The sequence below is a fragment of the Sebastes fasciatus genome, chromosome 19 (genome assembly GCF_043250625.1).
Source record: "Sebastes fasciatus isolate fSebFas1 chromosome 19, fSebFas1.pri, whole genome shotgun sequence".
Lineage (NCBI taxonomy): Eukaryota > Metazoa > Chordata > Actinopteri > Perciformes > Sebastidae > Sebastes > Sebastes fasciatus.
In genome coordinates this window covers 3,459,149-3,480,521 of record NC_133813.1, presented here as the reverse complement: position 1 = coordinate 3,480,521, position 21,373 = coordinate 3,459,149, and the positions used below count along the sequence as shown (strand labels likewise).

At 39.6% G+C, this 21,373-nt stretch overlaps 1 protein-coding gene across 4 annotated transcripts in view; it reads right to left on the bottom strand.

The window, feature by feature from the left end:
* Positions 1–21,373, bottom strand: part of pitpnm2 (phosphatidylinositol transfer protein, membrane-associated 2) — a 57,464-nt gene that overhangs the window by 33,490 nt on the left and 2,601 nt on the right. For 2 of the 4 annotated variants that reach the window (XM_074617499.1, XM_074617503.1), the window contains exon 2: positions 13,882–13,915. The exons of 1 other annotated variant lie outside the window; for it this stretch is intronic. The gene's annotated coding sequence lies outside the window, so the exon portion shown is untranslated. Of the gene's footprint in view, positions 1–8,272; positions 11,431–13,881; positions 13,916–21,373 lie in introns of those variants that run through there. One more of the 4 variants, XM_074617500.1, reaches the window with a different exon arrangement.

Sequence of the window (21,373 nt, the reverse complement as noted above, 5' to 3'; positions counted from 1 at the left end):
CATTAAGAATGTTTTCGTGTAAAACTGTGAAATGGTCTAAATATTGTATATTCGTGACATCACAAATGGACAGAAATCCTAACGGCTTGTTTCAAATGCACAATTTCTGAATACGGGCTGTGTGTGTTTCTCCGTATATTAAGCGTTTTGATAGTTTAACAGTATTTATAAAGCACTTAAACCTGCTTTATAATATAAAATACATGGAAATCTCACTTTTTACAATATGGGACCTTTAAGTAAAAGCTTTGAATACATCTTCCACCACTGATCCTCTGATCTGTGTGTCCGTAAAAATAACAGTATTAATGGTAAAGGCTCGCCCACATCGACACCCATCTATCCAAACAGCAGTGACAGACTGTCATCAGTCACATATTAACAAGCAGACGGGGAGGAGTTCAGCAGGGTCATGTGACAACGGCTACTTAATCTCAGACAGATTAAGAAAGACTAAATCTGATGCTGTCAACATGAGAGAGAAAAGAGGAGGAGCTGACATGTCAAATGAAAAGCGCGTGTGTGTGTGTGTGTGTGTGTGTGTGTGTGTGTGTGTGTGTGTGTGTGTGTGTGTGTGTGTGTGTGTAGTGTACAGGTCGTCTCCCGTCGTCTGTCCATCTGTGCATGATTAGTTTATGCATGTTTGGTGGAGCTGCTGCAGCAGATGAAGCGTGGAGGTCAGGGAGTACAGTATTACAGCGGTGAAAGTAGCCTGGAGGCTCCTCCTGACAACAACACGCTTCAGGCGTTAATTCCAGCTACGCTATAGGCTCTGGGGACGGCTGCAACGCCGGACTGTTTTTCCACAGTCTCAACAACTATCGGAGAGTCTGTCATGAAAGTTGGTTCATGCATTCATGTTGAATTGTAACACCTTTGATGATCCCTTGACGTTTCATCTCGTAACCAAACACCTGCAAAAATATGTCCAAGAGGAACCTTAATAACATAAAACCATACTGAGACTATCAACAATGTAAAGAACTTAATCTTTTAATATGTTCTAAGGTGTTAAAGAAGATTTAGTTTTAACTAGGGCTGTCAAAGTTAATGGGATAATAACGTGTTAACGCAAATCCATTTTAACGACACTAATTTCTTTAACGCATTAACGCAATCGATCTTTCGGAGGTTGTCGTGGGCTCAGGTGTAATGTTAGAGTGAAGAAAACCTAAAGAATCCATTGGTTCCACCCATGTCATACTAGCTTGTCATGACGGAGGTTAAATAACGCTCCAAACTTGCACTAAATTTTGGCGAGAAAAAACTGTCATGTCCATTTTCAAAGGGGTCCCTTGACCTCTGACCTCCAGATCAGTGAATGTAAATGGGTTCTATGGGTACCCACGAGTCTCCTCTTTACAGACATGCCCACTTTATGATAATCACATGCAGTTTGGGGGCAAGTCATAGTCAAGTCAGCACACTGACACACTGACAGCTGTTGTTACCTGTTGAGCTGCAGTTTGCCATGTTATGATTTGAGCATATTGTTTTATGCTAACTGCAGTACCTGTGAGGGTTTCTGGACAATATCTGTCATTGTTTTGTGTTGTTAATTGATTTACAATAACAAATATATACATACATTTGCATAAACGTGCATATTTGTCCACTCCCATGTTGATAAGAGGATTAAATACTTGACAAATCTTCCTTTTACGGTACATTTTGAACAGATAAAAAATGTGCGATTAACTATGAAGAATCATGAGATTAATCGCGTTTGAATATTTTAATCGATTGACAGCCCTAGTTTCAACCAATAACAAGGTATCTCATGATCAATTTAGTTATTAGATGTGGCATTTGTTATGTGATACAGTGCTTTGCTCTTTTTGTCTTGAAGGTTCATGTTTTATTTCATTAAAGTATGTTTATTTCTTTATAAGTCTTTATTTCAGACCCACCTTTGGTTTAAAATACTGCAGGAAACCCTGATTAATAATTATAAATCAGTACTCTATATCTTATTTAAAATTCACCTCTGTTTGTTAGGCTGAAAAGGTCCATATACTGTAATTACCAAATGTGCAACAGATCAAAATAAGACAAAAAAATCCACTAAAAACTCCGCTAAAAAACTGAACTAAAGAAAAGAAACATTTGGAAATAGTTTGGAGACATTCTTCATTGTTGGAGGGGAGGAGGAATAGTAGAGTTTCCATATGTAAAATATCTCAAAAGCATCTTCTAAAATAAGTTAATTACGGTTCAAACTAGAATCTAACATCAATAATCAAGTTGGTCTCATCATCATTTAGTCCTTCAAATCACAGCGAGGCTCATGATGCATAACAAACAATAACTACAGGAAATAAAACTGCAGCGCTCCGTCTCAACCATGAACGAAGACTTAAATCCAGAGGCCGTAGCGTGCGACCTTATTTACTGAGCTCTGATACAATTACAGCGGTGAAATGGAGTGGAGTTCCTCACTGAATCCTGTGAAGAACAAGTCCTTGACCGACAGAGGAGCTGCTATATATAGAGACACAGTAATCCCCATAAAGCAGAATGTGAGACAAGAGACACATGAGGAGTGACACACAAACAGACGGACAGATAGAACCCAGAGTTTTTGTCTTTTATTTGCCTCCGTCAGCTAAGTGAGCTGTGAGTCAGCACATCAACAGCAGCCGGCGTTCACCGAGAAAGATGGACATAAACTGAAGAATAATGAAGATGTAGAGCCGATTACTAGAAGAATGTTACGAGAAACATGTTTAGATAATGTAAAATGAAGATCGTTGGGTTTTGGACTGTTGGGCGGACAAAACGTCACCTTGGGCTGAATCAAAAAACAATTGTCAAATTAATAAATACTGACAATAATCATTAGTTGCAACCCTAAACTACATTGCAGGTCTAGATTTTGCCACTTTTTTGACTTTTTTTAGCCGCTTTCAGCTCATTGTTTTGGTCTAACGACACACAGATTTACTGTTTGGAGAGAAAAAGCTGTAAAAAGTCACCGCCTGCTCAGCAGCAAACAGCAGACAGACACAGTTTTACTCCTTTTCCACTAAAATTAGCATGTATATGTATGGCTGGGCGATAATTGAATATGAAAAGTTATTGTCTTTCAATGGAAATGATATATCGAGATATCGTGATACACAATTACGCCGTCTAAATTGTTAATAACAAGCACATAATAACTCAAATTTCTCACAAAATCTGATCAAACTCAGTAAAATTAAACTAGTTTCTTAATCTGATTACTTTGTATTTGTGTGCATGCATAGCTGAAAATATTCTTTCTAAATAATTGCACTTGAAACTGTTATGTTCACTTTGCACTAAAGTCCTTAATTAAATGAGAGAATAGGCTTTACTATGTGGTTTTTCCATACAGACTATTTTTTTATTGAACTACAAGAAGAGATAAAGATTTAGATATTTTTGGTGGTGGAGACCAAAAACAGAGCTAAAAGAGAGAGAATATTGGACTTCAATTCATCAGGTGAACACAAACGCAAAGACTGGATGTGTAAATAAGCAACTATTTGCTAACACATTTGTCATATCAACTTAAAAAGTAATGATATGTCAGTGTTTAATTCAGTTAATGAAGGTTTAAGTGATAAAATGTTACTGAAAAATGTGCGTAATAAGTTCTCAGAGCCCAATCGGACGTCTTTAAATTCCTTATTTTGTTCAACAAACATATCTTTTTGAAGATATTCAATTCACAATGATACACAACAGAGGAAATGATCAACCATCAGCTCTATTAACATTTACTGTACTGCAGTGTAGGCGTGGCCGTATTTATTCCTTTCAATATTTTATTACAAAACTAGGATAAGACTTCAGTCTGTTCCGTCTAACACAAAACAAGCTTTTAATGTTATCCACTCTGTCTGTAACATAAGTGTATTTCAGTATATATTAATATTGAATGCCCAGTAGCGACATAAACCACAATAATCTTTACTTCAGTCGTAATAAACTGAGCACTTATAACCCGGAAAGTACAACATTAAAATACTGGCAGACGACCACAAACTTCAATTACGTCTTTCAGAATAACAGGAAGTACTTTATCAACATGTGATGTAATGTTTTGGATCTCCTTCAGTATGTCTTTCTGAATGTGGCTCCATTCCCTCGCATTACTTTGGGAATGACCACCAACCTAAACAAAGCTCCCTTGGGCTTCTGGCCAATTTCCCACAAAGCAACCAAACAACAGCATGTGGGAAATTAGCTTTTTAGCCTTCCCCGTGTGCCTCCATCCATTCTAATCCATTTAACTGATGAAGTTTGCACCTCGTATTATGGCATTAGGAATAAAACATGCAGCCAATCATACGGGAAGATTGGCCTCTGTAGAAATCTGCGAGCGCTGCTGGGTGGCTCAAATTGCTGCGATGGCGTGAAAACATCTTCAACAAACAGGAGATTGTCTTCACGCAGCCGCTGGGAAATTTCAAACAATCCTGTAGTCTCCTGGTTAAATTCGAAGGCTTCCTAATTGAGCTCACAGTCGAAAAAATCACAGTCAGCGTCGCCTCTGCAGAGAAAGTAAATGTCTCCTCTGCCTCACTAAGAGGGTGACTGGCTGCCAGCTGCCCTCGATCACAGTCCTGTGTATTGGCAGACTGAGAAAACCTTCAGCTAAATTGCACCAAATTTGCCACCGAGGCAACCGACTCAGGAAAAACAGCTCTGGTCCATTAAACACAGCACCGCCTGCCAGCAGCTTGTTCCTGGAGGTTGACTCTCTGCTCAACCGACCCCCTGAAAAACACACCCCAGCTTCCGGCCAGCCATTCACATCCAACCCGGTGTCTTCGCATAGAAGAGACAGTTTCAGCCTGAATGTCAAGAGCTGAGAACACTTATCTCTGGAGCTGGATATTTACACACCTCTCTGCCCTTTGCAGGCTTTTCTGCACTTACCACAGCTCTACAAAGATCTATAGTCTGCAGAGATGCAAAAGATATTAGCCCATTACTTATTAGGGATGGGGGAAAAAACAAGTGTAGTCTGAGTAACGTGACGTCATATCCGTTCCGTATCCGTCAACCAAAACAAACCTCAGCGAGACGAAACAACAAAGCAGAACACGTTGGAGGGTCTGCGTGGATACGACCTGCACCCTCACATGTTAAATCCAGCGTGGTAAACACTACACATCCAGTAAAGGATGGAAACACTTTGGGTTTCACACATTGTCAGGAAAAGCAGAGCTAGACATCACGGCAAAAGCTGCATGCTAACTCTATCACGGATAGGAAACGTTTTGCGGTAACGTGCGGTTGAGCCGGCCGTCGCTCTCATCTCCGTGGTCAAATGGGCCGACGCTACAACTGTAGAGCACCCAGATACTGACATCTATTTTAAATGCATTACAACAGCCCCGATGGAGCTGACCATGGATGGATAAAGAGAACGGAGCTGACGGGAGAGCTAGAGACCACCTTGGAGAAGTTAGAGGAAGTAGACATGTGGGACTACGTCCGCTTTTCAAAATAAGGTGTCAACAAAGGGAACTGTATAAACAAAATACATATATAGAAGTAATATTGATTGAATTATATTCACCAGAAGTATAAAACATCACATGTCCCTTATAAATTAAAAAGAAAATACCACTAATTTGTGAGCGAAATGTCTTTATTCTTTGATTTTTGATTTTTGGGTTGCTGGAAAAAAATGTAATAAAGACTTCCTGACAATGACTGATATATTTGACTTCAGGACATCTCTGACTACATACATGCTGAAAATCAAACATTTTTACTGTATTAATTTAGATATTTTGCAAAGTAAAAGTCCCTAGAAGTGTATGATTAAACGTTTCCCCCATGGTCAGCAGCTGTCAGTGTGTCAGTGTGCTGACTTGACTATGACTTACCCCAAACTGCATGTGATTATCATAAATATATATAAAATATATATCTTGAGGTCAGAGGTTGAAAATGGCCATGCAAGTTTTTCCTCGCCAAAATGTAGTGTAAGTTTGGAGCGTTATTTAGCCTCCTTCACAACAAGCTAGTATGAGTATATACCAATGGATTCATTAGGTTTCCTAGTTTCATATGATACCAGTATCTTCACTCTAGCTTTAAAACTGAGCTCGTGACAACCTCTCCTCCCGTAAAAAGTGCAAGTTGCGTTAATGTGTTAAAGAAATAAGTGGTGTTAAAACGACTTTGCATTAAGGCGTTATTATCGCGTTAACTTTGACAGCCCTCGTTAGCATGCATCAAACTCCTGCTGTTTACCATTAATAATTAATTAATTAATTAGCAGACACTAAATATTGCCATATGTCTTTCCTTAGTGCAGAAAGTCATAATATCAGCAACAACAAATATGATAATAGCTAATTCTGCACTCTGAAAGTGAAAGGAAAGTCTCTTTTTTGGGGATATTAAACATTTTTCCACACGTAATTTTTGCGATTCGCGTAGTTTAAAAACTCCTATTATTGATGTCAGCATAAGGTTTGTTTTCTACCCTGGCATGCATGAGCATCGCACCATGACGTCATGTGGAAACCCGCCTATATGTGAGGTTTTGTAAGTCCTTGTGTGTTTAATTTATGAAAATCAAAGCTACTTTAAATCCCTTTAGAACAGATTGTCAGAATGCATATCCAATGAATTATCATGATCACGAGGACACAGGGGAAAAAACATATGTACATACAGAACCATATGCATCTGTCACACTGTAATCTGACATGCACTAGCATATCTAAGAGCAAGAAGCCAATGCATCATGTCTTTGTTACACTTCACAGTGTGATGCACCAGGATGATTCGATTCTTCAGCGGTTAGAAGGAGCTACACCAGTCGTGCTGCGCTAACAAGATCCCCTGACGGGGTTCATCGTCTCTGCTTTTTGATAATAACATAAAACAACACACATGGTTTTAAAACACATCACAGCGTTCTTCACATCTGAAGAAACACGCTGGCTCGGCGAATGAATCGGATGACGTCTGCCACGCACACAAACGGGCCGAGTATAATTCCTCCAGGTTTCATGGAGTCCCAAGAGTCATGTACTGTACTGTACGCTGATGTTGCGTACATCAAATCTCATTCAAATTAGCTGGATCACATGCTCTAGTGATCATCAGCTGCTGTGGCTAAACTGCACTTTAACTAATATTTACAGTAAAAATTCGTAACAAATCCTCTGATTCCACATCTTTTCTGTGCATCCTATACTGATTGATTCCTCCCATCTGCACACACTACCCAGAGATGGAAAACTCCCTGAACGTGCAGCACATAACAACCACCCAGCATGACCATTAAACATGTGTTTCTTCGCTGCAACAACACATTTCATCACTCTGATACTAACAAATGAATTAGATGACGTCTGCCACGCACACAGGCGGGCTGAGAATGACAAAGTATAATTCCTCCAGGTTTTATGAAATCCCCAAGAGTCAAGTCCTGTACTGTACGCTCTTGTTGCGTACTTCAAATCTCATTCAAATCAGCTGGCTGACATGCTCCAGTGATCATCAGCAGCTGTGGATAAACTGCACTTTAACACCTACAAAATATTGACAGTGATCCTCTGATTCAATGTCTTTTCTGTGCCTCCTAGACTGATTGATTCCTCCCCTCAGCGTACACTACCCAGAGATGGAAAACTCCCTGAACGTGCAGCACATAACAACCACCCAGCATGACCATTAAACACATTTCATCACTCCGATGCTTATAAATGAATCACAAACATTAAACATATTTTTTTTCCTTGCAGGAAAATCACAAAGCCGCCTGTAGTCTCCACCTCAAACTGCAGCCACCTGCAGATCCTCAACCTGCTCGTCTTTCTCATCTGGACTTGTGTGAGCCACAGTCAGCATCCATGTTGACGAAATATTTACAGTGATCCTCTGATTCGATGTCTTTTCTGTGCCTCCTAGACTGATTGATTCCTCCCCTCAGCGTACACTACCCAGAGATGGAAAACTCCCTGAACGTGCAGCACATCACAACCACCCAGCATGACCATTAAACATGTGTTGCTTCGCTGCAAAAACACATTTCATCCCTCTTTACAAATAAATCACACACATTAAAACATATTTTTTTCCTTGCAGGAAAGCCCCCTGTAGTCTTTCCACGTCAAACTGCAGCCACCTGCAGATCCTCAACCTGCTCGTCTTTCTCATCTGGACTTGTGTGAGCCACAGTCAGCATCCATGTTGCCATAATTTACCTGTGTTTTCATAACAGGGGAAACAGCTGCAGTGTTTTAAATGTGCAGGTGAAAGAAGGCAGTTTTACCTCGCAGAAGGAAAGCTACCCAACTGATCCACTGAGCAGAGGCTTTAGGGGCCATTGCAGATCCTGGTCCCACAGAGACCAGCAGCAGCAGCAGCAGCCCAGGCATCCGTCCACCCCATCCCTGCACTCCGCTCCTTCTTCCTCTGCCGTGTGCTGTCAGCCAATCCACCGCCGCATCGCCTCCCTCCACCTCCTGATCGGAAAGGAGCTTTGCTTTTTTAAATCCTCTCTGTGAAATAAGAGGAGGTATCGATTCTCTCTCTTCCTCTTCTTCTTCTTCTTCTTCCCCCATCCACCTCTGTTCTGTTCTGCTCTGTTTTCCCTCCCTCGCTGTCTCCACCTCCTCCAGCTCTGTTACCATGGAGACGCATGAGGCTGGAGCCCGATTGGTTGGCGTTTTGTTGTGATGCAGCGAGCCGGCGGTGCAGCCCACCAGATTGATTGTCTTTTCAGTGCACATCATCCTCCAACGCTGAGGCCAGAGTCGGCTCTCCATTAATGATTTCCCCTCGTCAAGTTAGTTTTGGACACAAATACAGGAATTAGATTACAATTAGAGAATAAGAGCAACATTAAGTCCTTGTGGTTTATCGTAAATCATTTCATTTTCCACTAATCTTCCACTAATATAAATCTCTTTTTGATAGAATATAACTTAAATATAGACAAAAAGTGTGTTTATTATTGTTTATGAAGAGTTGTTTGGTGATACCCCTTTGTATCTTTTACTTATTTGATTAGTATTTTAATTATTACTGTTGATAAGATATTAATTTTTTATTGTTGTTTATTTACCCTATATTCAATAAAAAACAAAAAAAAAGATTGAGAGCTTTTTCTTTCTTTCTGCTCGTACTTGTCTCATTTTTCATCAAAAATCTAGAGATTAAAAACAGTAATAAAAACCTTTTTTAACTAATTAAAGTCTGCAAGAAATGAGCATAATGGTCTATAAAATATCAGAGAGGTGCTGTTTTCAAATATCTTGTTTTGTCCGACAGTCCAAAACCCAAAGTTATTAATTTTTGCAATGATATTAATGATATAAAACAGTAAATCCGAACATTTGAGAAGCTGGAACCAGAAACATTTATGCTTTAAAAACTGACTATGATTATTGTCAGTGTCTATTAATCTGCTGATTAGTTTCTCGATTGATCTTTTAATCGTTTGGTCTACAAAATACCAGAGAACAGGTCCAAAGTACAGTATTCAAATATCTTCTTTTGTCCAAGCAACAGTCCAAAACCCAGAGATATACATTTATAAATTATATAAAACTGAGAAAAACTGAAAATCATCATATTTGAGAGGCTAGCTCAGAAATGTTGTCATTTTTTTGCTTAAAAAAAAAAGAAAAGATAAATAAAATCAATCGATTAATTGATTAATTATTGCAGTTCTCGTCTCATTTTTCTAGAGCAAACTATGATTATGAATAGTTATAAATATTTTCTTTATGAAAAGGGTAGCTCAAATCAAGCAATCTGATTGTTTCCTAGCCGTGATATAATACCCACATACCACTGCTATGATTTCTTATTCCTTTGCACTTTCACTCCGTATCACTACACCACTGAGAAAAAAACATTATTATTTATTAATAAAAACTAATTAAACTGGAATATGTCTATCACTTTCATATTGACATACTCGATGACCGTTTTACAAAAGCAATTAACTGATAAAAGTGTCCAACAAATGGGTATAAAATAAGGATATCACTCACATTCAACTCACTCAGTGAAACATACAACCAATAAAACACCCAGCGAAGCTCTGCTGACACATCCACACAAATCCTTAACGCAATCCTGATTATTTATAAATGTGATACTACTAGGAGACGTTTGAAAGTGAGATGTAGTGAAGAACATGTGACGTTTATCTGTGATCCCAGAGGCAGATCACCTGCTCGGATGATTATGCATCTATTTGCAGGGTGTCGTGACCAGCAACGTCCCAACCTCACCTGCGTCGCCCACAGAATTTGAATGAGCCAGCTGAGTGGTGCCAACACAGGTCTGTTCTTTTGACTAACAAATCAGTGAATGAGCAAAACTGTGCGCCTTTATTCCAGACTGTAGCTGGAGGCTACAATCTGCATTTACATGTGGATACGGAAGCAGCTTTTCTACCCTTAAATAACTTAAATGTCCTGCTTAACAACACAACACATCAACACAACAACACTGGCTGATCACGATATCTGGTCACATTAACGTGGAACTTGGGCGTGGGCTTCAATTTTGCATTCATGTCTGTACGGTAAATATGAAGCTACAGCCTGCAGCAGGCTGACTTTTAACATGCACAGCAGCTGGATAAAAATCTTGGCATTAGTAGTTTTAATAATGTATTATAATCTGCTTAGAGCTAGTGTTAGGAAGTTAAACCATGATCATATTTCTCTCTCTATTGTCTATTCTATATTGATGTGAAAACATCTCCTTCAAACAACTGGATTTATTCAAGTTTCTCACCAAAAACTACATTTGACATGATGATAATGTTAGAATTTACCATAGCCCAATACTCATTTTTACTGTATAGAGCCTGAACCCAACATAATGTAATAGAACTTCCGTACATTAGCTTCTCCGATGTGCCGATTTCAAAACAGATTTGTTGTTCACAATGTAGCATCAGGGATCGACGTCAAGGTGGAAATAGCGAGCCTGGCTCTGGCAACAAAATCCACCTACCACTACCTCTAAAGCTCATTAACGTTTCATTTTGTTTCATCCGTACAAATAACAAAAAAAGTGCAAAAACAACAATTTACAGGGGGTTATGTGTTGGACTATTGTGGCTGGCACCAGTATCTTGATATTGAGATATGAGAGTGGTATCCATCTTCTCCATCTTCTAGTGAATAAAAGTATTTCCCAAAATGTCAAACTATAAAGGATTCTGTTCAAAACAGCGGTGAGTGAAAAACCAGAAGCTTAGCTCTGAAACTGTGAAAACATCAGAGGAACAATCTGCAGCTAGTTCTTCGAACGAGACCTGATGTGCACCGCTGCGAGCGTAGGATAAACCCTGTGACTCACATGTCTACGCTTTATAAACGTCTCTTTAATTACATCCAGCCGACGCGTCTCAGTGGGTTTGAGGTTATAAATATCCCACCTGCAGCCAGACGCGTTCTATAGGGGATCATGTCGCCGCTGCTGCTGCTGCTGCTGCTGCTGCTGCTGCTGCTGCTGCTGCTGCTGCTGCTGCTGCTGCTGCTGCTGCTGCTGTATCTTTAAGGACACTTCAAGCACATTATATCCAACACAGGAGTTGGCGTGAGGCCTTCCAGCTCTGAGGATGAACCTGAAGACATTTACTACAGCGGATCACAAAGGGTGAACTTGCAGCAAGATTAAATTTACTGTCATACCGACGAACAGGAAGCGAGGCTGAGAATGAGAATGAGCTTTGTGCAGCAGCAGCATCCTCCTCCTCCTCGCTCTCAGCTTCTCAGCCTCTGGTTTTTATCTGCGAGCTGCAGGGATGTACATCCTCAGAATGAAATGACTTGTTGATGGGTACTCCGCCCAACACACACACACACACACACACTTTATCTGAGCATCAGCAGAGCACACGCTAACAGAATCAACCCCACCGTCCCGCTACACACCGTGAACATCTGCTGCTATTACAGCTGTTAATTTGTGATCTTGTCAAACACATCTTTCCTCACCAGCCACCACGCCTGTTACTCATCATGCACGTATCAAACAGAGGTCTGGGTTACAGGTGACTGCGCGTCGACTGCTGTGATGTCACTGACGGTATTTTTGTCAGGATGTCGTGCTGGCTGCTGCAGCATGCGTTTCATTGAGTTCCCCGTGAATTTCTATCTTTATTTTTCACTTCAGCTGAGTTTTAATTTCATTATCACACCGAGGCGGGTAGTGAGGTTACATAGTTCAAAAATAATCTCAGCTGCAGTGGTGAATTTAAGTACCGTACTTAACTACAATTTTGAGGTATTAAAGCCCTGTCTACACATACACAGATACTTTTAAAAACAGATATTTTCCTCTACGTTTTGGCCTCTCGTCCACACGCAAACTGAGTTTTGGGTCACAAAAACTCCTCATTTCGTGCCCATTGTTGCTTTATGTAATGAGCATGCGCCAGAAACAACAACACAGATTGTGTATTACTGGCTTTTTTACATGTTAAACATGTTGAGGCCGAATGTGATTGAATGTGCTTTTGGGCGATTAAGGGCGAGGTTTGGAGTAGGGATGTCACGAGAACCGATACTTCGGTACCAAGTCGATGCCAAAATTTTAAAAAAAGTGACGGTACTCTTTTTCTTCAGTACCGTAGGTACCGTACGATGCCTGTAATGGTCGTTGGTAGGGATGTGACAGTGAAGAACATGATCACACCGGTTAATAAACTTGTGACAACACCGGTGTTACCGATTACACCGGACATTTTACAAGAAAGATTACGGTCAACATGTGCAGAGCGCTGACTCTGATCTTTATTGTCGGGTGGTGGTGTGTCTGGCCTCTCCGGTAGAGCTTTTGCTACGGGGCTCCGCTGCGGGGGTCTAGCTGGCGCCGCTGCTCCGTGCACACCGGCTGTGACGGCTCCATCCACCTCGCGGGGATTACCTCATTAACGTTATGGTTCCCTTATAGCATTGGGATTAAACTTGAAATATTGCCAAATAGGTGCGTTTGCTTTTTTGCTTCGACAATAAATCCTCTGCCTCCTGCTCCTACTACTCTGAGCTGACGGACTAGATGCATTCAAGGTCGGTATGTAGTGTCCGTCGTCTGACTATCGATTGATAGCATGTCGCCGATACACCAAAATGAACAAAATGGGTCAATTATTTTTATTTATTACTTAAAGGCCTCTGTTTTTTGTAATGTTCAAATGTTTTTAATAAAAGAGTGCGTGTTGAATTACAGGGGATTTATTGTTGTTGTTGTTTTTTTTACTGTGGTATCGAATTGGGTATCGAGAATCGTGGAAGTTCACTGGTATTGGTATTGACTACTAGATTCCTGGTATCGTGACATCCCTAGTTTGGAGAACTCAGAAGGGCTATGGACATAAATATTACGGCGAGCGTTTGGAGTCGTTTTTGAGTTTGAGTGTGGATGAAGATATTTTATAAAATGAAGGTCATGTGGACGGATATTTGTTAAAACGGAGGAGAAAATATCTATTTTTGAAAATATCTGTATACGTGTAGACAAGGCCTAAGTAACTTTAGATACATCTTATCCTACTTTATCCTTCTACGCAGTGGTGGAAGTAGTACTCAGATCCTTTACTTAAGTACAAGTAGAAATACCACAGATTAAAAATACTGCATTACAAGTTAAAAGCCTGAATTCAAAATGTTACTTAAGTAAAAGTACAGAAGTATTATCATCAAAATGTACTTAAAGTATCAAAGTAAAAGTACTTAGTATGCAGAATCAACACATTCAAATGAAGGACTTTTACTTGTTATGGAGTATTTCTACATTGTTGTATTGGTACTTTTATTTAAGTAAAGGATCTGAATACTTCCTCCACTGCTGCTCAGCTGACAGAAAATATTTAGTTTATGAAAAGTACAGATATGAAATGTTGTCACTGACCTGCCGTCCATCTCCAGCGACGGTTTCCTTCTTCCTGTGAACGAGAAACAGCCCAGATGAGACTCAACGATGTCCTGCTAATGTACATTAACGAGCTTAACAACTAACACACAGCTCTGTGAAAGAGTGTGCTGTCAAAGATTTCACACTCATATTCCATAAATACCAGAAGTCATGTTTCGAAACTATTTCCTTCCTCCTTCATCCAGTATGAGAAATGCAACATGACAGGAATAAAATAGAGTACAACCTATTAGGAAAACTACACCTTGTTAAATTTAAAACCTGTGTGGAATTAGCTGTAAGTCTCTTTTCCTAAATGGATGCCAAACATGTTCACCCACAGCTAATGGGATCATCTGACACTGTCAAACATCACAACATGAAATAAAAAGAGGCGTGGGCAGCAAATGAGAGTGAACGCGGCCCTGACGTGATGGCTGGGTGATGAGAGAGGACAAGCTATTTTTAGCTCAGGGCGGCGGCGGTGGAGGGTGGAGGGTGGAGGGTGGAGGGAGCAGGGAGCAGCGTGATGGTGGTGGGGCTTTTAGCAGGGGTTAGTTGTGATGCTTCTCAAATTGCTCTGCTTTCCTGCGTTCTGGTAAATGGCGGTGATGCATCACTGTCTGACGAGGGAAGGAGGAGCTCGGCTAATCACCCCTCACACCGCTCAGCTGGTTGCTTGGTGCATCTATAATGGTGTTTATTTAAAAACAAACATTTGAGGAATGAGGAAAAAGAAATTCACTGATTTATTTTGCTAGTTTCCTGCTGCTTGGTTTAGATATTCAAAAACTTTTCTTTTCAAGCTTCGATTTAAAGTGTGAAGGATTTAACACGTAAAACTGAATGAAATGCAGCATTTTGAACACAATCAAAAAGGCTTCTTTAGGTTTAGGCAACAAAACTACAACTTCTTTAGGTTTAGGCAATAAAACTACGATTTCTTTAGGTTCAGGCAAAAAAACAGTTAGGTTTAGGCAATAAAACTACAACTTCTTTAGGTTTAGGTAAAAAAAAAACAGTTAGGTTTAGGCAACAAAACTATAACTTCTTTAGGTTTAGGCAATAAAACTACAACTTCTTTAGGTTCAAGCAACAAAACAACAACTTCTTTAGGTTTAGGCAATAAAACTACGATTTCTTTAGGTTCAGGCAAAAAAACAGTTAGGTTTAGGCAACAAAACTACAACTTCTTTAGGTTTAGGCAATAAAACTACAACTTCTTTAGGTTCAAGCAACAAAACAACAACTTCTTTAGGTTTAGGCAATAAAACTACAACTTCTTTAGGTTCAAGCAACAAAACAACAACTTCTTTAGGTTTAGGCAATAAAACTACAACTTCTTTAGGTTCAAGCAACAAAACAACAACTTCTTTAGGTTTAGGCAATAAAACTACAACTTCTTTAGGTTTAAGCAACAAACCAAGGATTTGGTGGCATCTAGCGGTGTGGTTGCAGATTGCAACCAACTGAATATCCCTCCCATAGAATTAGAATAGGAGTAGAACGGACATTACCATTCAAATCAATGTAGCAGGATGGCCAGAGCGGCAGCCATTTTTATGTGTACCATTGTGCCATAACGGCCGTTGTTGCAGGCTGACTTCCGTATAAACTAAACCGACTTGCGCCTTGAGCGATGATAATAGCCACAAAAAGCTACCTGTCTAGGCTGTAGCTTCATATTTAACAGATATGCTGTACGAGAGTGCTATTGATCTTCTCATCTAACTCAACAAGAAAGCAAATTAGCATATTTCCCAAAAATGTTGAACTATTCCTTCAAATAACTTCTATGAGGTGTTCCAACTAGAGAGGAAAGCAGCAGGCTGTCGAGATCAGAGAAGCAGCCTCGGCACCTACCGACCGACTGCCGCCTCTTTCAACAACTCACAATTAAGGAGACGCTGATGGAGGCTTGTGGTTTTACATTTAAGACACCTGAGCACTATGAACGAGGGTCTGCAGGTGGAGATGGACAGAAGAGAGGGGGCGTCCCTGTTAATGAGATATAGATAGCAGTAGGACAGCAGAGGTTTCAGTTCAACTGTTGTTGAACTGAAACGATTTGAAGGCTGTGAGATAAACGGAGGGGAACTTCCACTCTTCGAGCCAATACCATTACTGTTTGGCCCAGCTCCAGGCCTCTGAGGCCGGCTAATATACAGCCGGTGTAGCCCGGGATGACACGGGGAGCGCCGTCAGGAGCCAGAGCTGCGGTAACACCCAGGACTTTCATTTGTCACGGAGATCCATTAAGACTACAGATACATCCCTTGATTACTCACATTCATAATGTCTGACAGTAAAAGAGTGAGTTTCTGTTGAGGGAAGACGTATCACTCCCTCACACAATCATTACTCAGAACGGTTTCTAGGTGCACCCGATTCTGCTGTTGTCAGGCCATTAGATAGGCGTTATCAGTCGCTGTAAGCACCATAGATGTGGGTCATTAGGGGCCTACTACGCCTACTGCTTTGTAAAAGTGAAAGTGAAACTTAAAAGCAGCACGTTCTAACACGTAAAACTGAATGAAACATCACGTTTTGAACACAATCAGAAAGGCTTCTTTAGGTTTAGGCAACAAAACTACAACTTCTTTAGGTTTAGGCAACAAAACTACAACCTCTTTAGGTTAAGGCAACAAAACTACAACTTCTTTAGGTTTAGGCCATAAAACTACAACTTATTTAGGTTTAGGCAAAAAAACAGTGAGGTTTAGGCAATAACACTACAACTTCTTTAGGTTTAGGCCACAAAACTACAACTTCTTTAGGTTTAGGCCATAAAACTACAACTTCATTAGGTTTAGGCCATAAAACTACAACTTCATTAGGTTTAGGCAATAAAACTACAACTTATTTAGGTTTAGGCAAAAAAACAGTGAGGTTTAGGCCATAAAACTAAAACTTCATTAGGTTTAGGCAAAAAAACTACAACTTCTTTAGGTTTAGGCCACAAAACTACAACTTCTTTAGGTGTAGGCAAAAAACTACAACTTCTTTAGGTTTAGGCAATAAAACTACAACTTCTTCAGGTTTAGGCCACAAAACTACAACTTCATTAGATATAGGCCATAAAACTACAACTTCTTTAGGTTTAGGCAATAAAAACTACAACTTCTTTAGGGTTAGGCAATAAAACTACAACTTCTTTAGGTTAGGCAAAAAAAACAGTTAGGTTTAGGCAATAAAAAACAGTTGACTTCACTTTTCAGACCAGGAGGTTGCTTACTGGTTTAGTGCTATTCAGCAAATGTTAGCATGCTAACACGCTAACCTAAGATGGTGAACATTATAGCTGCTAAACATCAACATGTTAGCGTTTAGCTCAAAGCTCCACTGTTGCCTCACAGAGCCGCCAGCGTGTCGCTCAATCAGTCAGATGCACAGAGATTACTTTTAACTAACAGAGTGGCGCTCTAAGTATCAGGTAAGCGATCGCTCTGCCTCATCCATACCACTGAACATGTGTGTGCGTCTGAATATTTGATGAGGACACAACGCCTCGCTGGACCTGAACAAAGCCCGGGGATTGTTAATTAGAGTAAGTGCTCAAACACACCGCACGAGCACCGCAAGCGTGGCCAAACGTGACAGCTTTGGATTCTCAGAACAATCCCAACCTTGGTCTCACGTGAACCCCCCGGAGCAACTGGGGGTGTCATGTAGGTATGGATCTATATTTAAAGCGTTCTTGCAAGGGCGACGTCTGACGGCCCGCTGTAAACCCTGACATTGTGAGTCTATATACAGCTTGTTCTGTATGCATCGTGGTGGAAGAAGTATTCAAAGCTTCTACTTCAGTAAAAAAACAGTAATACCACAATATAGAAATACAAATAAAGGTCCGACATTCAAAATCTTACATAGGTAATACAGACGTTTTATCAGCTTCTTTGATGGTATTTTATTACATGTACACTGTAAAAAAAAAAAAAGTGTAAAATAACGGAAATTTTCCGGCAGCAGGGGCGCCAGAAAATGTCTGTTAAAAAACGTAAAAATACTGTCCGTTAATTAACATAAATAAACTGTAAAAAAACAAAACCGTAATTATCTTTATATAATTAGCCTTTATTACTGTAATATTACAAGAAATATTTTACTTTTAACATATATTTATTGTTAGAATAGTCATACACCGTAAATCTAAGACCACATTTACATTAACTCAGAAGTTTTGCAAAAAAAATCTGTATTTTTACAAGAAATATTTTTAGAATTCCATGAAATCCTTTTCTTCTAACATAAATTAATTGTTAAAATAATCATAAACCTCTAAAAAACAGAATAATTATCTTTAAAAATGATCAATAGAAGCTTAAATAGAGATAATTACGATTGTGATTACAAAAAATACTGTAAATCTAAGACCGTTTACATATAAATCACAAACGAAACATGTCATTTTTACATTTTTTACTTAAAACAAGTAAAAAAAAAATCTCAATGCACAATAAAAATATGTTTATTAATTAATTCTATAAATAAGCGTCTGTAGCTTCAAACCATGAATAATAAAGCAGATTGCTGCATTAGAATTATGAAAAATTATACCTGATTTTAATTGAGATCAAAGGTGCAAAATATTGACAAAGGATGAAATAAACAGTATAAAGAATAGAAATAATATGTGCAATAAAGATTTGCGTTAATGTAACAATTTAAAATTAGCCACAGAGACTTTACGTTGTAGTGTTTATTATTTATTTAATGTATTATATTATTTTTTATACACTTTATATTTACTTATTTTACTAAATGTACCTTACTTATTACTTCTTATACACTTTATATTTATCACTCTGTTGTGTGATGAGAAGAAAATAATAAACAAGTACTGCAAGTCAAGAATCTTAAGTAAAAAATAGACATTTACAGCAAAGAAAATATGTAAAATATATTTGTTTAACAATGAAAAGAGCTGCACGGTGTTTAAAACAATAGATAAAATGTGCAAAATATAGAGTAAGGAGTGTGCAAATGTTCACAGTATAATGAAGAAAAATTTGCAATAATGTAACGCATCAATTTAATCATAGATTTTACCTTGTGGTGTAAATTTTTTTTTTTATTTATTATATTATTTTTACTTGTTATACACTTTATATTTTTACTCCTGTTTCTATTCGTATGTTGTCTTAGTTTACTTATTTTTCTCAATTTATTTGACTCTTATTGCTTTTCTATTTTGCACTAGTGCTAATATTATTTCTTATATACTTTATATTTATTATTCTGTGTATTTTATTCTTATGTTTTTGTAATTTACTTTTCTATCTTAGTTTACTTATTTTTCTCAATTTATGTTACTCCTATTGCTATTCTATTTTGCACTGGTGTTAATATTACTTCTTATATATTTATTTCTCTGTGGTGTTTTTTATTCATATGTTGTTGTAATTTTGAGCAATCTGGCAAAAGAATTTTCTTTGGGATTAATAAAGTTCTATCTTATCTTATCTATTATTTTATGTCATTTATCTGGTGCTTCAGAGTGCCACACAAATACAGTTCTTCTTATTATTACTGGTACTGTATGGTTGCTTTCCATCATTAGTATGCATGCTACAGTGTTCCATATGAGAGACGCAGTGCATATGTGCCTGCATGTGAAGCCGAGCGAGGAGGAGAAAGCGACAGACAGACAGACGTGGAGCTCGTTGGTCTATTTGTGGCGCAGTGTTTCTCCCTGACAGGCCGAGGCGTTGGGCGGGGATGGGGATGGGAGCGGCGGTGGCAGACAGACAGTCAGGACTAAATACTAAATAAGTGTTGTTCATTCAACACCGCAGAGCGTCTCCAGCCTCCCACCACACGGTCCTGACTGTGAAGCCATGATCAGTGGGCTGGAATCCCTCTGTTTACTCTGCTAAAAATAGATTCCACACACTGCGATGACGTGGCATCTCGTGACAAGACCCCCTCTCCTTCTCTCCTCCTCTCCTCCCCTCCACCACCACCCATCCTCCTCCCTCTCTCATCCAGACTGTACCGCCAGTTATTGGTATGCAACGCTCAGCCCGGCTGCCTCTCCTCAAAATCCTGCCTGACGTATCTGTGGAGAATAAATCTGGCATGTCCCACTGTGAGATGGGGGAAAGATGAATTTCAAGGGTTGAGATAAAGGAAGGATGGATGGATGGAGGGAGAGATGTAGGGGGAGGGTACAGAGAGGAGGCGAGGGAGAAGGAGCAAGTGAAGGTGGGGGCGGCAATCAATACCATGACTCATTCTTTCTGCGGTGGCCACTTCCTAACAGCATTCATTAAAGCAAACCTAATCATTTTGGCCCGATAATCAGATCCTGTGAGGCTCCATCTTCTGTCCCTCCAAACCACACACACTGATATCAGGCACACTGGTCCTGAAATGGGAGGAAACAGGACCAGGACATTATGCAGTGGATCTGATGGTTGTGGTGATAGTAAAGATGCCGTGATACTACGTCAATTAGCTGGTGAAATCTTTGGATAACCAACCACAAAGTCTGTGAAATATCTCAACAACTGTTGGATGGATTGTCGTGACATTTGGTGCTGTCATTCATGATCCCCAGAGGATGAATCCTAATGACTTTGGAGATCCTCAGATTTTTCCTCTAGCGCCACCATGAGGTTAACAACAAGAATCAAACGGCCACAGCACTCTGAGCTTGGGAGCAGCCGCCACAGCTTTTCATAGACATTGCATGGCAGTTCGCCGCTGACCGCACTTCGCCACTGCTCTGGTGGGAATTCGGAACAAGCCGTCCTCACCGAAAAAACAACCATATAGGCCATTTGTCCAATTTTTACGACCCATATATTTGTTTGTTTGCGGCGACCTCTAGTTGCTGTACTTATTCTGATGGGAGCAAAGGAGGAAGTCAGGTGACGTAGTATGAAGAGTGACCAAGTCTGCGTAGGTCGGAGGTCGGAGGTCGGAGTTCATGGATGAGTCAAACTTTCATTCATGTCCCGAGTGAAACCAAAATTCAACACGTTGAGTTATTTAAGTTACTGAATTAATCTAAAATATATATTTCTTATACTTACAGTTAATTTGAAGCGTTATTGATGTCACAGAGCTGTCCGTCAAAGTCTGTTATGAACGTTGTCGTTACTGTCGCATTGCATTGTGGGATATTTATGCCGTCATACTGTGTCCAGCGATGCATACTGTAATATTTCACCGGGAAATAGTATGCAATTCATTTACTATTGGTTTCATACTAAGGTTTCGGACAAAAATAAAAAATCCCGCATACTGTTTTAGCGTACTAAATATCATGTTAATATTGAATTTTGGACGCAACCATTCAGTATGCCAAAAATACCAGGGTGTCCTACATCGGGTCACATTTTGCAGTATGCAAGCCAGCATGCTTTTTCTGGCTATTCTTACCCAGACTCCTCTGCGCAGCGGATATATGAGCAAGCAAGTCAAAGCTCAAGGGACAATGCTATGACAAAGTAGTATGTCCCAACTGTATGCATGCTGCATT